The sequence below is a fragment of the Hippocampus comes genome, unplaced genomic scaffold (genome assembly GCF_001891065.2).
Source record: "Hippocampus comes isolate QL1 unplaced genomic scaffold, H_comes_QL1_v1.1 scaffold177, whole genome shotgun sequence".
NCBI lineage: Eukaryota > Metazoa > Chordata > Actinopteri > Syngnathiformes > Syngnathidae > Hippocampus > Hippocampus comes.
In genome coordinates, this window is record NW_017806158.1 from 1976798 (window position 1) to 1992687 (window position 15890).

General features: G+C 41.1%; 1 protein-coding gene across 1 annotated transcript in view; it reads left to right on the forward strand.

The window, feature by feature from the left end:
* Positions 1-15890, forward strand: part of rnf43 (ring finger protein 43) — an 84799-nt gene that overhangs the window by 36905 nt on the left and 32004 nt on the right. The window lies entirely within an intron of this gene.

Consider the following 15890-nt stretch of genomic DNA (forward strand, 5'->3'; position numbering starts at 1 on the left):
GCAAACTTGACTCAGGTGACGGTTCATAATCAGGACTGTCAGCGTTGTAGACCCTCCAGTTGACTCCGGTTGAGACGGCGCTCCTGAGTCTCCTTTCATGCCATATGAGGTCACCCTCTTTTGTGCCGACGGCTCGCACAGCGTCACGGAGACGCGCAGGTCTCCATAGTGTTCCGCGCCCTCAGGGCCAGAGGAGGAGAGCCAGCAGAGGAAATGTAAAGGTCAAATGTGAGACCGCTGATGGAGGGAACGCGAGATCGGGTTGCAGGACCAGCTCGCTCCCTATTGTCAAGCTGACTTGATCTTCCTCCACTCAGTGGAACTTATCTCAGGGTCCTGCTTGCGTTGTCTACTTCTGTCCCTGCCCAGCGGCATTAAGTGCAGAATGTCACAGCGGAATTCTGAATTCCTTTGTATCATGGAGGAATGCCATTCATGAAGTCGTGACAATACTTTTTCTTCCATAGATACTTTATTTACTAAAGACGGGCAAATTAATGGACCGTTTATAATTTGGTTGATTGTCTTTTTGTGAATTAAATAAAAGCTTAAATGAAAGCCTATAAAGTTTCAACACATTTATCTAGATCAGCTATAGGAAGTTGAGCTACATCCAACTGTGACAGTCTTCCAGGCAGCATTAATTTACTCAATGAAATCCTTTCTACTGAAGGCAAGCAACATTCATCGAGGGGATTCCGCCATTTCATGCCTTTATTTTCAATGGCGCTTGTCCTCATGAAGTTCACGGGTGAGCTGGATACTAACCAGTTGACTTTGGGTGAGAGATAATTTCAGGTCACGTACTGACAAACACACATCCACATTCACATTTGCAGTACCTTCACACTTTGAACTGTTGAGAGTCTTAAGTTGAATTCACGTGTTTGGTTTTTTCTTTTCCCTTCAAATGTGTCCTGAACCCAAATCATGATTGATACTCCCCATGGTTGACTGAGGCAATTTAGGCAAATGCCCATTTTGAGCATTTTGATTTTATTTTTTGGACACTGGGCTCGTATCACGTGCAATTGTTTGCATGGAATTGTTGCATTTTATCGCTACACGCTCATATTCAAGTACATTTCTGTGATGGCAGACTCTTATTTTCATTTTTGCTTGGAAATAGTTCTGCCTCATACTATAATTACCATTTTTTTTTTTTACCTTCAAATGTGTCCTGAACCCAATTCATGATTGATACTCCCCATGGTTGACTCAGGCCCATTTTGAGCATTTTGATTTTATTTTTTGGACACTGGGCTCGTATCACGTGCAATTGTTTGCATGGAATTGTTGCACGTTATCGCGACACGCTCATATTCAAGTACATTTCTGTGATGGCAGACTTTTATTTTCATTTTTGCTTGGAAATAGTTCTGCCTCATACTATAATTACCATTTAAATAGAACAATGTTTTTTTTTTATGTTTTTTTTTTTCATGGGACCTTTATATAGGACTTTGGACCAGTTTAGAAAAGCCATACTTAGTATGTGATGTTTGCCACTATTGTGTTTAAAAAAAAAAAGCAAAGGAGAAGAGAAACTTGAAATGTCTTCCAAAACATAGTACTGCTGTTCGTAGTTGTGATCATGCTCCTCCTTCCATATTGGTATCAGAAACATCGATATCAAACAGGAATAGTCTTCAGGCACACCCTGAACCGGTTGCCAGCCAATCAATCGCAGGGCAGACAGACGAACAACCATTCGCGCTCACACTCACACCAAGGGTCAATTTAGAGTGTTTCATTAACCTGCATTGCATGTTTTTGGAATGTGGGAGGAAACCGGAGTACCCGGAGAAAAGCCACACATGCACGGGAAGAACATGCAAGCTCTACACAGGAAGGCCAGAGACAAATGAAGTTATATCGAAATAAATGTTGTGCGTTTAGTTTTACAATAAACAACGGGGTGGGGGGTTAACAGGTCACATGCTTGGTGCGAGCAACACAAGTGCATTCAGGGTGCTTTCACAACTTGGAACTTGTCAACACAAACCAAATGTTTTTGATTGAATTACATTTTTTTGGTTATTTTTTTATGATCGTGAAAAGACAAAATAGAAATCATTATCAGATTTTGATTAATTGCCCAGTCCTAACTCACTCCTGGGATGTCATCCATCTCCATTTCCTCATCCAAATGAGCATAAGCGCCACTGAAAATAGAAGATGAATGCATTCCTGTCATAATAGAAGTTAACAATTGTTCCAATAAATCATAACTTCAAAGCCGTACCATTTTCTTGAGGAAATGTTCTGGTCCTATGGTGATGTTCTCTTGTTTTTTTCCTATTACTGGCACCGCAAAATGGTGCAATTAAAAAAAAAATTATTAAAATGACACCACATGACAAAGAGAAAATGTCATTCATTGCTCTTGTGACGTTTGTATGCTCCCTAGACTACGAAAATGTCGAAAATGACATCAATGCATTCTCAAACCTGCCTCGATAAACTCCAGCACACATCCAGAAGCACCAGTAAGGCAACTTTTGTCACTCTGCTCCACAGTTATGCGGCGCCAACTCTTCAACCACTTCCGCCGTCAGATCATAAACGGAGTTTAGTCTGCACATTTTTCGTGCTTCCAGGTTAGCAGACAGGGCAAAGATAAAACTGTAGCCTTGCTCGAGTTAGCCTCGTGACCAAGGAGAGTTGTGTCTACTCGCGGTGGTGGTTGCCCCGTAAACCACCGGCAAACTGCCTTGAGTGAAGAGATTTATCCGAGTACCAGAATACACCAGCAAGTGCCAATTTAAAAGCCTGCATGTGATTTGCCTGCATAGCATTGATGACAGACTAACTCTAGACTCTCGTTTACCTTTCATCTCACAGAGGCAGCGCAGACGACTGCTGCAAGTAGGAAGCACGACATCAGATTGTTGCCGCCGTGGTAGAAAGGCGCCATGTGTTTTTTTTTTTTTTTGTTTTTTGTTTTACAGTTTGAGGGAGAATTCTTCTAAGCTCAATACGCAAAGCCTCTTCTGTAATTACGTACCAAAAATATTTTAATGAGGAAGAATGTATAAATAATGCCATCTTTGTCAAACCACCTCATTCTCCGGGGGACTTGGAGCGATATTTTGGATGTGTCACCTAACTTTGCTCAATGTTTAGGGTGAGGTACTGTCAGTTAGCATTGCTAGGTTTGTCCACTGCATCCAGAACTGAGTGCTGTTGATCTTTGCATCTTAACTTAGGCGGTGCAGTCCTGCAAAACAATGAGAGAACATCTCGCCCCATGTCACCAATCGCAGGGGCAAATATTTCTCAATAGGTCTATGTTTTATTTGACATCGCTTGAAAAAGTACGGGCAATATCAGCGCTAAAGCAACTTTTGTCCCTTAAGAGTACATTGACAGTGGAAATAGCATGCAAGGGAGATGCCTAAATTAGTAACGACAGCTCACTGACGAACTGACCGGTCTAACGATACCCATCTCTGCAAGTTACATCTTGCTACTCACACAATTGTGGAAATTGTAGTACCTGGGGGAAACTCGAAACGCAGATGACGCACTGCGCATCGAGTTCCATCGTCCATGGGTCACCACTGTGCAATTATCAATAATGGCGATTCAGGCAGCGTATCAACACCTTTGTCTTTACCTCACTGTTTGCCTCTGATGCCGTGCAAGCACAAAGGGAGTTAGATGTTGGACCGTAGAGATGGTTAGCTTAGTGCTTGCTAGCTGGTGCGACAGACAACGAATGGTTTTAAAACTTTATCAAAAGATGTGCCGTTGGTCAGTGTATGGAGCGGAATCCGGGAAATTAAAGTAAATGATTTGAAAGGATAACCTTCCCGTAGGTTAACGGCTGCATGTGTACTCTTTATGCCGTTTTCGAGAAAGGCTTGGTAAAGCACTCTGGACAACATTTGGTGGACATAAGAACGATATATCCTGTTTAACGTTTACCATTTGATCAAACTGGACTTTTAATTTTTGGGACGAGGTGGTACAGTAGTAACCCATTCAAATGGATTCGGGATTCAGTGGTTGAATGATAAACTAATATCCAACTGTGCATTAGATGTACGAGTCCCAGCCACTTTCGGCGTTCGCACGGTTTGCACGATGTCGTCGCACCTCATCGTCCAAATTTTTCATTAGCAGCACACCACGCCCTCTCTTGACAAATATTATCATGGCACGGGAAAAGGCCAAAACATGGTCAAATATGTTTTTAAAAGGACCGTTTTGGTAGGAAAGGCCTTCAAGGTTTTACTGTACCAGCATAAACTACAGTATGTCTCCAAAACTTTGTGCACTTTTGCACCTCTTTGATGAGAATCAACAACAAAAAAAAAAAGTTCATGTACACTTTGGATGGAACGGCAGAATGATGAGAGTGGTGTTCCAAAGGGCAACTGTTTTATGTGTTTACCTGCCCACTTGAGTGGATTCCACAGCCTACTGGCTCCAACAGTGAGGTAGAGGCTCCGGTGCCTGCATGTCTGCTGTCTACTCCGGAGACATTCTTAGTCTGATATCACCGCTGCACGTTCAACAAAGATTTTTGAAAGGCCAGCGCTGACAGAAGAGTGTATAGTATATGTTAGGGGTTAGGCGGGTGCAATTATACAGTCAAAGAGAGTGGCTGCCTTTACAGCAGCTCCTATACTTTTTGTTCTTCTACTTTCTTCCTTTCATAACTTTGCTGCTGTAAATTGGGAATTTCTCCATTGTGAGACCAATAAAGGTTTTCTTATTGTTATTCTAAAGGTTGCGTCGTCAAATTCCCTCCAGTCAGAGGGCCAGCAGCTTGGAAGTGTTGCCTGTTCAGGGGAGGCAAGTGTGGGCTTCTGTATTTTTGTGTGAATGGACAGTGTGGGTCTGCACAGGCATGGGTGCAGACAAGACGGTCACGGTTGCTTCTGTTGCTTTTACAAATATCGTCGATTGCATTTTACCCAGTAAATACATGTGCGGCCATACTATTTATTTCCTCGGTTGTTCTTAACCCTTTCATGCACCCTGTAACCTGATATCATGTTAAGATGTCCGCTGTAGCAACCGCTGTCCCTCAAAGGGTGAAACACACTGCCCTGAGGAATATTTTGACTTCATAGTCTGCACGCTGACGTTGCACCCACACTCGTGATTTGTTGTACAGGGATCCTTCGTTTACCATCCTCCAGTCGCTAGTTCATAATAGATGGAATAAAAAAATATATAATACCATGCCAATTATTGTTTTGGTTGGATTAACCCGCCTACATGCTTTAAACATAATTTAAAGGTATTCAGATGCATTTAAACTTACTAAGTTACACTTTTTCCAAGAATTCTGGGGTCCAACCCCCCCCCCCCCCACTCTTGTGCTCGCTGTTCTCCAAATGTGAAACCACAGATGCTTGCTTGTAGCTGTTTGTCATTCCCAGTTGAACTGTAATGTAAAAATGACACAACAGAAGAGAACTAGACATTGTATACGTAAACTAACTAGGGCCGGACCAAGATGGATTTTTTTTTTTTTTTTTTAGGCTGATGCAGATTCCCATATTTGGGAATCCCCCCCTCCCAAAAAAAAATGGAATAAATTGGCCAAAGTCGGCGGAATATTGCCCTTAGAACACAGTTCAAATTTGTACACAGATTACATTCTCATTTTTTTTTAAGTACTTGAAGTGTCAATTTAGAGTCTTCCATTAACTTATCCGGAGTGTCTGACTGTGATGCATAGGTGCAAGGATAGCCAAATGCACCACCTTACCACCCCACACATTTCATTCAAAAGGCTGCATTTGGCATCACAATTCTTCTCTGCACTACGATTTGTTGAACTGAGGTCTCGTGAGATTATATGCCTATCTCACTCGTCATGTCAAGCATGAAGTGTAACAAGCTTTTGTGTAACTTCAGTAGCCCCCCATACAAAGTAGATTTGGTCCATCTTTGCATCACCTGTGTGCGTGGAATGCCTTGCACCCTTTCCAGAATCATTCTTTGTCTTTTTATGAGTGTGTGGGTGCGTGTGTGCGCCTGTTTTTTTTTTTTTTTTGTGTGTGATGAGTAGATTGAAGCGACTTCAAAGCGGCGTGGCAGCATTTCTGTCAGCCCAGCCTGTTTACACTGCTCAGTGGAGACTGCATTCCTGTCTCATTTTTCCATGGCATTCCACGAGGAGCTCCATGCTTTTGGCCGCGTGCCCACACCGCCGCTAACCCCTCCGACCACCCCGCCTCTCTGTGTTGAACATACAACCCTACCCCGCAGGACAACTCTGCAAAGCTGAAGTAGACAGATAAACGAAGGTATATTTGCAATGAATGAATCATCGTGAAGTCAAGTGAAATTGAAAAATCTCCCATGACTCACCTTATGATCTCACACCGCACGCTGGTAGGGAATCGCTTGCACTGAGCAGCAAAGGGCCACATATGAGATGCTGTTTTCAACTATTTACCGGCGAGTTGCTAAGGAGTTGCTAAGTGTGCGGATAGCGTGCCCACATGAACACTGGAGAAGATCACGAATAATGTGGAAAAGCCTTTAATTTATTTTTTGTGTATTTTGTGTTTACTTTTCCCTCTCTTTCAGTAATGGAGGGGAAAAGCAAAAAAACAAAAAATAAAAAAAGTCCTTTCCTACTGGGTGACATAATATTAGGTTATGACGTACAGGGTAAAATTATCATCTGAAGGCTTTTTTTAGTTTGGAATCTTTGAATGTTTTTTTTTTTTTTTTGCACGCCAAGAACATTTTTGGGTAGACCACATCCAAGCCTAAAGTCTAATTCAGTCAACTGTCAGTCAACTATGCTCCCTTTGTTTATGGCAGATGATTTACGTGTAATGTGGCAGTGTGTATATTCTAATGGTTTAGCATGGCATATTTTACAATGTTTACACATATAGAGCTGTGAGACTCCAAATTATATATGTGTGTGTGTTACCCGGTAGATGACTGTTTAGCATGTCGGCCTCACAGTGCAGAGGTCGTTGGTTCGATCCCGGCTCCGTCCTTCCTGTGTGGAGTTTGCACATTCTCCCCGTTCCTGCATGGGTTTTCTCCGGGTATTCCTCCCATTTTCCAAAAACATACATGGCAGCGACCTACCACACCCATGGCAGACCTACTGTATCTCTGTCAGCTGTAGTTTATTCTGTGCGACTTAGTGGGGATGACATCTACTGTTCACCAGCAGTTGAGCATGTCCAAAATGCAGCGGAACACATGACCGCGGCCGCATCATTTCAATAGACATGTTTGTTTTGATTCCAATGCTAAGGTTTTAGGCTCAATCTGACTACCATATAGCAGGCTCGTGAGAAGCAAGGAATACAACAAAAAAAAAAAGAACAATGCAATACAAAACGGACCCTCAGATCTCTGAAATAGAAATTCTTCTTTGTCTAGACATGGCATATAAAACGGATGCTTGCTTTCAAATAGAGTCGATAAATGCCGCCAGCCAATACTCATATCGTACATGACTTAATTCTTTATTTTTTCACTTTTTAGTGCAATTTTAAAAAGTCACTTTTGTAGCTCACATCATCCCTCTCCGATTTAGCACTAAATGTTCACATTGTAACCAATAACCAGACATGAACTACTCAAGAGTACGATATAGCTAGTGGGCAGCTAGCCTCACGTGAACTCTGCAGGTGGGTTTAGCAGCTTCAGATGCACTACGACACGCTATAAAATTGTTTATTCTTTACTTTGCGTACCTTTTCGTAAACCCACTTCCATACTTGTCTCCGCGCACCGCTTCGGATTTACAGAAGTGATTGACAATGTGAAAAGTTAGACGTTTGTCTCTTCATGATGTGGTGGAAACGTGAGCGATATCCTGCAGGCCAGCGGAGGGCCAGAGGAAGCCTGGAGGACGCGTGGATGTGGCCTCCGTGTCTACATGGAAGAGGGATCACTGCAATGCTAACAAACCGCTGGGTTAGCAAGCCGCTGAACTGTTATGACAGGGAAGTGTTGTGTTGATGTTGAACTCGGAGCTTTGAAATGTATAGTGTAGTGCTAGCCTGAGGCTGATGGAGCGCTCCGAGTTGTTGTCGGTAGCCTTCGTACGTTTTATTGTGTGCATGGATGCGGTGCTCACTAAAAGTGAGTCAAACTAACCTGAACAGGAAGTTAGTCATGGATTCCGTTTTTCATGACTTGACACATTTCACCTATCTGGGGATACAGTTGCTAGCTATATAGTCAGTTCCATTTGAGTTGGTCAAAGATCTAAATACTGTTGATGATCGTTTAAACTGAGAGCCAATGATGGTTGCGTGATATCATGCTTGGCCTTGGATCAATTCGTTTTTAGTGTCCCCAGGTGCCCAGGTATAATTTCATCGGTCTACTAGATGACATTTTCAATCCGGGGCACCACTGAGCCATTTTTCAGAAACTGCACAATAATCCTCAAAAACATAACTGGTTTTGCAAGGCCTGATGTGTGTGCGAACTTTCATAGGTTTTCACCCAGGTTTCGATCAGCGGTCAGTAACTCCCGTCCTCGAGGGCCGCTCTCCACACACCTGATTCAAATGTGATCAGCTCATCAGCAAGCTCTGTAGGAGCCCGATGATGATTCTGTTCGTTTGAATCAGGTGTGTGGGGAGCATGGAAACTTCCATAGTAAATTCAAAATGGTGGACTTACTGTTCGGTTGAGCACATTAAAGTCAGTTTTCCGTAACGTGCGACACCCTTTAACTTTTGACCTCTTTGACTTCTTAGTCTCATGCCTTTTAGAGAATATAAACATTTTAATGAAGTAACCTCCCTTCGAACACATCAAAGCAAATTAAGCTAATTACTCAGGTCTCATTATGGGATCACATTTCATTTTCAAGTCATTCTTTGTGGTAAATGTTACTGCATGCAGGCTGAAACTGTTGATGAAATGAGGCAGAGAAGACACACCCTTTTTTTTTTTTTTTAAACGGGTCAGAAGCACTAATGTCTCCTGCTCGTTTGCTTGCATTTGCAGGGAGATGCTTTTTCCAAATGCTATGAAAGAGTAGAGACAAAGAGGATATTTTTCCCAACTCCAGAGTACAAGCGAGAATGGATTAAAACGACCATTTTGCTTAAATGACGTTCTGCGGCATAAATTTAACAACAGGTATCAATTCGGACAGTTTCCAAGACCGCTTTTCACTTGGCACATGACACCTTTCGGCGGTGCATTCATGTGGACACAACATGGTTCAAAGGGACAAGGCTCGGCTCGGAACGTTGGCTCGTGCAAAAAGTACATGTACAGGCGCCCAACTTATTGTATAATCAATGTAATTGCTCCTTATTAATGCTAACTACCTCCTTGCACAATAGGCAAGGCTAGGAAGCTTTATTTATATAGCGCATTACATACACAAGGTGCGTCACATCATTAAAAATGCATTTAAAAGCATTTACAAATAAACACATTTAAGGTATGTGAAAGCAAAGAAATAAAAAGTAGTTCACTAAACTTTAAAAAAAAAAAAAAAACGTACAGCCGCCGTTCCATCATAAGAAAACTCAGTTATGCAGTGAAATGATGGCACACATAAAACTCTTGAAGAACAGATAAAAATGAGGTAAATGCAGGCCAGGGTAGGGAAATGTCATCCCACTAATGCTTTCCCACGGATTGTATTCTCTCTATAAATTCGGCGCAGTCCACATGTTTACATATCATTGTTTCGTGAAACATGAAACGATGTGATTTTTTATTTATTTTTTTAATCTGATATAGGGTGACATCGCTTCTTTAGTGGGGTTTTGTAAAATTGTCGGAGCAAACGCTTAACCCTTTCAAGGACAGCGCTTACTACGGTGGACAGCATACCATGTTATTGGGTAAAAAGACTGCAAGTCAGTGTTGAATCATTCAAATTGAAGTCACTAAATAAATTGTCTTTCACATTTCTTTAAGGTTCATTCTCCATTTTTTAGCGTCCAAGACCAAAAGATTAATGTAGAATAAATCGGATATGGTTGATATTGATATCGTTGATATTAATATATTGATACCGGTATTGCCCGTCCGTGTTTGTTCACAAGTACACGGGAAAGGGACCTTGAAAAAAAAAAAAATCACATATGAAATCGCAATCGCCAATTTGAACGGGGAGGAATCAATTTGATTATTTTTCAAACTGATCCAGCCCTACGAGACAGCATCCGAATGTTACCTCCACACATCCATTCATTTTCTATACTGCTTTTCCTCATTCGGGTCCCGCGTGAACTAGAGCTTCTCTGACTTGACTTCGAGCTAGTAGTCCACCCGTTAACCTTTTATACAAAATTTGGCATCATACGAAAGGAGTTTGGCCTTTCTGTGTGTGCAAAGGTTCCGCTGCTGGTTGATTAGGCCAAGGACAAATGTGATATTTGAGAAACAAACCGGTGGTGGCACTCTGCTTTCTCTTTTGAACTCAACATGCAATATTGACACACACACACACACACACACACACACACACACACACACACACACACGCACTGTGGGCTGCACCAATCCTTGTCCAATTATCAAAGCAGACAGTGTTTGATCCCTTGTCGGGACATTTTAAGTTAACGTGTTACATGATCGTTTTGCGTCTCTCGGTACTACTGCGCAGCATTTGTGGATATTGTATGTTCACATGCAAGCACATGCATGTGCGCCTCCAGCAACAAACTTGGCCTATTATTCGGGGCGCTTCCATCTTTGATGTTGATCTTGTATGACTCAACAAAGGCATCATAATTTTTGAAATTGTTTGTGGGTGTGTTATGGGCACACCAAAAATGTATCTCGAGCAATCAGACTACTTTCCATTCAGGTCCGGCGAAGAGGCCAACATTTTTGCAAGCAACAAATGTCAGTTCTTTCTATGATGGATTAAATGATGTGCTCGCTTGTAACGGTTTGGGAGCACAAAAGGAGCTGGGGCGTTTTGAAGAAGGCTATTTACGGCAGGTTTTTGGGACTGAGTCACTTGCGAATCAATCCAGAACGAATGTGTGCGCGTGTTTATCTCGGTTCTGGATATTAAAATTGAATGACAGTATTTGCTGATATGCGCAAACCTGATCTGCCCAGCTCAAACATTGCATTTATGGCAAAGTATCTCAAGAATTGTCCAACCTACTTTATTTAGTATACTGTGATACTTGAACAAGTTTAATTCAATTTGTTTCTCAGTTGACACCTATATCAAATATTTGAAAGAAATTAAAATGTCATTATTCTGTTCTAGCCCCCTCCCCCCCTCTTTTTTCCACAAAAAAAATCACAGATTTTGGATTTTTAATCAAGCTTGCACTTTATATCGGGCTGAATGATTTTGAAAAGGAATCAAATTGCCTTTCTTTCCCACCCCTTCTAAATATTGCAATTGTGATTTTAAATACTTTTTTTCCCCAATCTCCTCTTCCAATGTATTTCTGAACAAACATACGCGATAAATGAATCTGAATTTCAATAAATTTCAGATTTATTCAAGATGAATTTCATTTCGACTTCAATTAATTGTTAATTTGGTCAACACTTTGACTTCGGGTTTTTCTAAGTGTTCACTGTCAAGCGTGGCATAATCATAAATCATCAACTCACAAACCAAATTACAACACTAAAGCAAAAAAAAAAAAAAACTGTGGCTTTATCATTTCAATTGATCACGTCTCATGAAATAGGAAACCTACCACCTGACCAAAAATGATGAAATTTTTTTTTTCCCAATTTGCAGCCTTCACGATTCGAACATTGTATTAATTTTTTGGCCCTAACTCTTTTGTATGAACACAATCAAAGAGAAAACAACTGGTTTTATAAAGTGTTGTATTCTTGTGTTAAGTGTGGGGTTTTAAGGGGCGTGGCCTATTGAGTGGCAATAGGTAGCTGGAGTCAGGTTGGCCTGTGCTGGAATTTCGGATTTGTGTGTTTGACCTGTTCAACAAACAGCTGACTGTGTATCCAATTGCTCCTCCCCCCAGCCCCACTTCCCGTATCTGAAACTTACTCATACTTCAATTCATACTTCAAATTTTGGCTCGCAACACAAAGCTAAAAAAAAAAAAAAAAATTATCAGGTGAGCAACATTTCTATTGTTGACACTCTTTTCAATTAAACAAGCGTTTGAGCGAGGGAGCGAGTCTGTCAACATTACCGTAAATGACACGTCATCAAGTTCTCAATCCACCCGTTCTTTTTCAAAAGACGATGAACCGCCAGTCATTGATTGGTGGAGACTGATGAGCTTCCTTTCCTCCAACGCTGGCTGGCAACAGATGAACTAGCGAGCCCTCTCGCTGATTATTGGCAAATGAAAAAAGAACATCCGCAGGCCTATGCAAGGGGAAAATATTATTGACTTCTCACCACAGCTACTATTTATTTTTTTTCCCCCCTCTTTTTCTGTCCATGTATTTGTTTTTGAAGCTGTTAGTGTCTTGCCTCAGAATATTTTTGTAACAGCCTTTGATTGAACTGGAAAGGAATGCCTTTAATCGTGGCTACAAAAGAGCCAAGGGACATGTCCCCGTCAGTTTGCAACAGATCTAGACAGATGAGGAGGAGGCGGACTGGAGGAGTGAGCATTGTTAACAGTCTGTGGGGAACTGTTTTGCGTGCCCTGTGGTTTCTTGTCTCTGTGAAATGGAGACTTGCTGATTTGGTTTCCCAGGCCCCTTTTTTCTCAAGGCCACACAAAAAACCAAATGAAGACGTTCCGGTCTGTCCCGATGCAGTTTCTACCTTTGACGGCAGTGTGACTATTCAGTGTGAGATGGCACCCGCGGTCTCACACGGAGAGCGATTGCAGCCATCTGATTCGAAGCGGTGTGGGCATGTCTGGAATAGACATTCCGGTCATTTTCGGATTTGTTCGGATTTAGAAAACTTTGCTTTTCCTTAAAGATAATGAAAATACAGTAGAATTATAGTCAAAGTGCTCTATAAATACAGTTGAGTTGAGTTGAGAAACTGTGCACAGGTGTTTTTTTTCAATGGCGCATGCCACTATTAATTGTTCTGTCCTTTAATCAGGTTTGCAAGATAATTTAGATTTGGAATGCTCAGAATGTTCTTTTTCAAGCTATTTTAGTCAGTTGAAAAATGCCCCGGATCTTGAATGGTCCGATTTATCCTGCTGTTAATTGGGAATTTCTCCATTGCGAGACTAATAAAAGATTTCTTATCTTATCCATAATATGAAATATGTGGATTTGCTTTTCCCCTCAAATAGAATATGGAAGAAAACAGTTTTCCTCTGATTGGGAGTTGCTGATATTTCGTAGGCTTTGGAGGCCATGTTGGGAATTCACCAAGCGATAGCAATGGCGACGCGCACCCACTGAACGACATGGACACCTGTATACGTTTTTGAGGCTACAAATAGGGTATATTTATTACTAGTAATACACCATAAAGAGATGGAGTAACAATCAAGGCAGAAGCTTGTTGCTACAGAAGAACGACATGGTCTGGAATAAAGGAGAACATAAAACTTCATAGATTATATTGGGCTTTTTAATATTGGTAGAAAGAAGTTAGCGACTGTTAAAAGGGTAAAAGCGATCAAAAGTGTGCTCAACCATTTCACTTGTCAACAGCAAATTTGAATCAGAGACGGCTTTATGGGTTCATCATTCTATTTTTGGTGCTGATTTCAAAAGTGGCTTTACTTTTTTCTTGCACATCAGGTTTTTGAAATATTTAAATTTTAAAATATATTTTTTTAATTTTTTGCACGCAATACGTATTTTACCGTACGTTGTCATTTATAGCTGTAACAGTTCTGAAAAAAATCATTGCAGGTATTTCTTTATTTCTTGATTTATTTTTAATAAACTCCTGTTTGAATTCCGATTGCTATGACTTCAGGGACATTTGATTTCTGATATTCAACTGCACAGGCAAATTCAACATCCCCGATGTTCATCGCGTCTCAGAAGTGTCAGCAATTGGGACAATGAGAGCGAGGCGATTTAAAAAGCACTGTCATGTTTCAGTAAAAACTTTTTTTTTTTTTTTAACTACATATGACTCCTTTTCAACATCTCATACAGAGCTAATACTTCACAAAAGTGGAGGTCAAGCCATCATGAAACCATCTTGTAAAATGGCCTTCCCTTTTGTTTGTTAGGGGCCAAGTTAAACTGTAAGCCTTTCACATCGACCTTGTAAATTGCGGGGTGGAAGCGATATCTGGCAGCACAGTATGCAGGCCAGGCCAGTGGTTGCTGCATTACTACGTTAGGTGGGCATTGGTTGTATTTGGGGGGGGTCAGCAAGAATATGAGGGGCTTAAGAATTCCAATCTCTGCACCTCCCCTTTTTCAGTTGGTTCACTCCTTGTTCTAGCTGTCTGCTTTTACTGATGAGTGCAATCCATTGCTCTCTTGATGCTTCCTTCCATCTTACTCCTCCACTTGCTTTTCCTCTCCTTTTTTCAAGCCTGCTGTTTTCCCTCCTTCTTTTGCTTCCACTCTCTGACAGACAAGCACCAGCCCTTTGCAAAACATTACGTCAAATCCCCCTTGACCGGGGTGCCAGCTGTTGATGTCACCCCTTGGGGAGGCGGCGCGGGGGGGTTTAATTTAGGGATTTCCGCTGGGTAAGACTAGGGGCAGCCCCGTTGATCTCAGCCCACACAGCCACATGAAGAGGCCGAACGGAGCAGGAGCAGGCCAACATGGGTCAGTGCATGGTCCAGTAGTGTGGGACCACTTTGCTGGGGTGGGTTAACCTGTGAGCTCTATTCATTCCACTAAGCATGGTTCAGTTCAGTTCAGGTCTGTCCTGTATGATTTTTTTTTTTTTTTGGGTCCATTTCCATTTTAATGAGTGTCAAAATAAGTTTTTCGTTGGGGTTAGGGATGGTTTACCGTTTACTGATAAACATTTATAGACTAAATGCAGTGAATCTCCATTGGAAGTGGGGTTTTTTTTTCCATTTAACCCTTTCTTGCACCAATAATGATAACCTATAACCTGATAAAATGATAGGCTGTCCAATGTAGTCACCGCTGTCCCTGAAAGGATTAAAACATCCATTGATCGGAACCAGTATCAAAAGATTACGCACTTTGATTCAAACTAGCAGGTCTATTATCTCCGCACCGGACACTTCAAATTCAAATTTAGATTGGAAATAGACATTAGGAAGCACCTCTCAGTTTAGCCACAGTCATAAAAATGCATAATATCCAATATTCAAGGCTGTATTAGACATACAGCTTTTAGAGAGTGAAGAAAATCACAGAGTAACTCACAATATATGAACACAAAATTTTGCCAGCAGTATATTGTAGACAATACAGCAATGTCGATATACTGGTAGAAAAATAAAATTCAACTTTCATACGTCACTAGTGGGTGTTTGATGGACACCTCTGGCAACTAATGAAGGTTTGTCAGAAAATGTATCACGAACTGTGTTTTTGCTGTTGATTTTATGAAATTGAGACATTCCATTGGCAAGCTACATTGCTGGAACTTGATGCAAGTGTACCGTAACGATACGATACATTGTGATACCAAGATAATTCACTGATTTGTTCTGGTCTTTAGGCTTATTCCTGGTTTTGCATATTCCACTGGTCAACAAATGTGTCCATTTTTTTTTTTTTAAATCAAAGATGCATGTAAACTTTTTTTCATTAACTTTTTTGTCCCAATTCCAAATCGGGCCTTGTTTTGTTTTGTTTTTTTTTTCTCTGCCACATCAGGTTTTCATAATTCAGAATAATCATATGATCCAACAATAGCAATAATATATGTAATATATATAATGTAGTTTTTATAAATCAAGGATTGGGTTCAGCAACAGGTGTTTTTCTTTTTCTGAAACGGCATACCTATAACAAAGTATTGCGCAGGCTTTTATTGGTCAAACTTAAAGGGGAAGTCAACCCTAAATTTTTCTTGACAATAAGTTCTATGC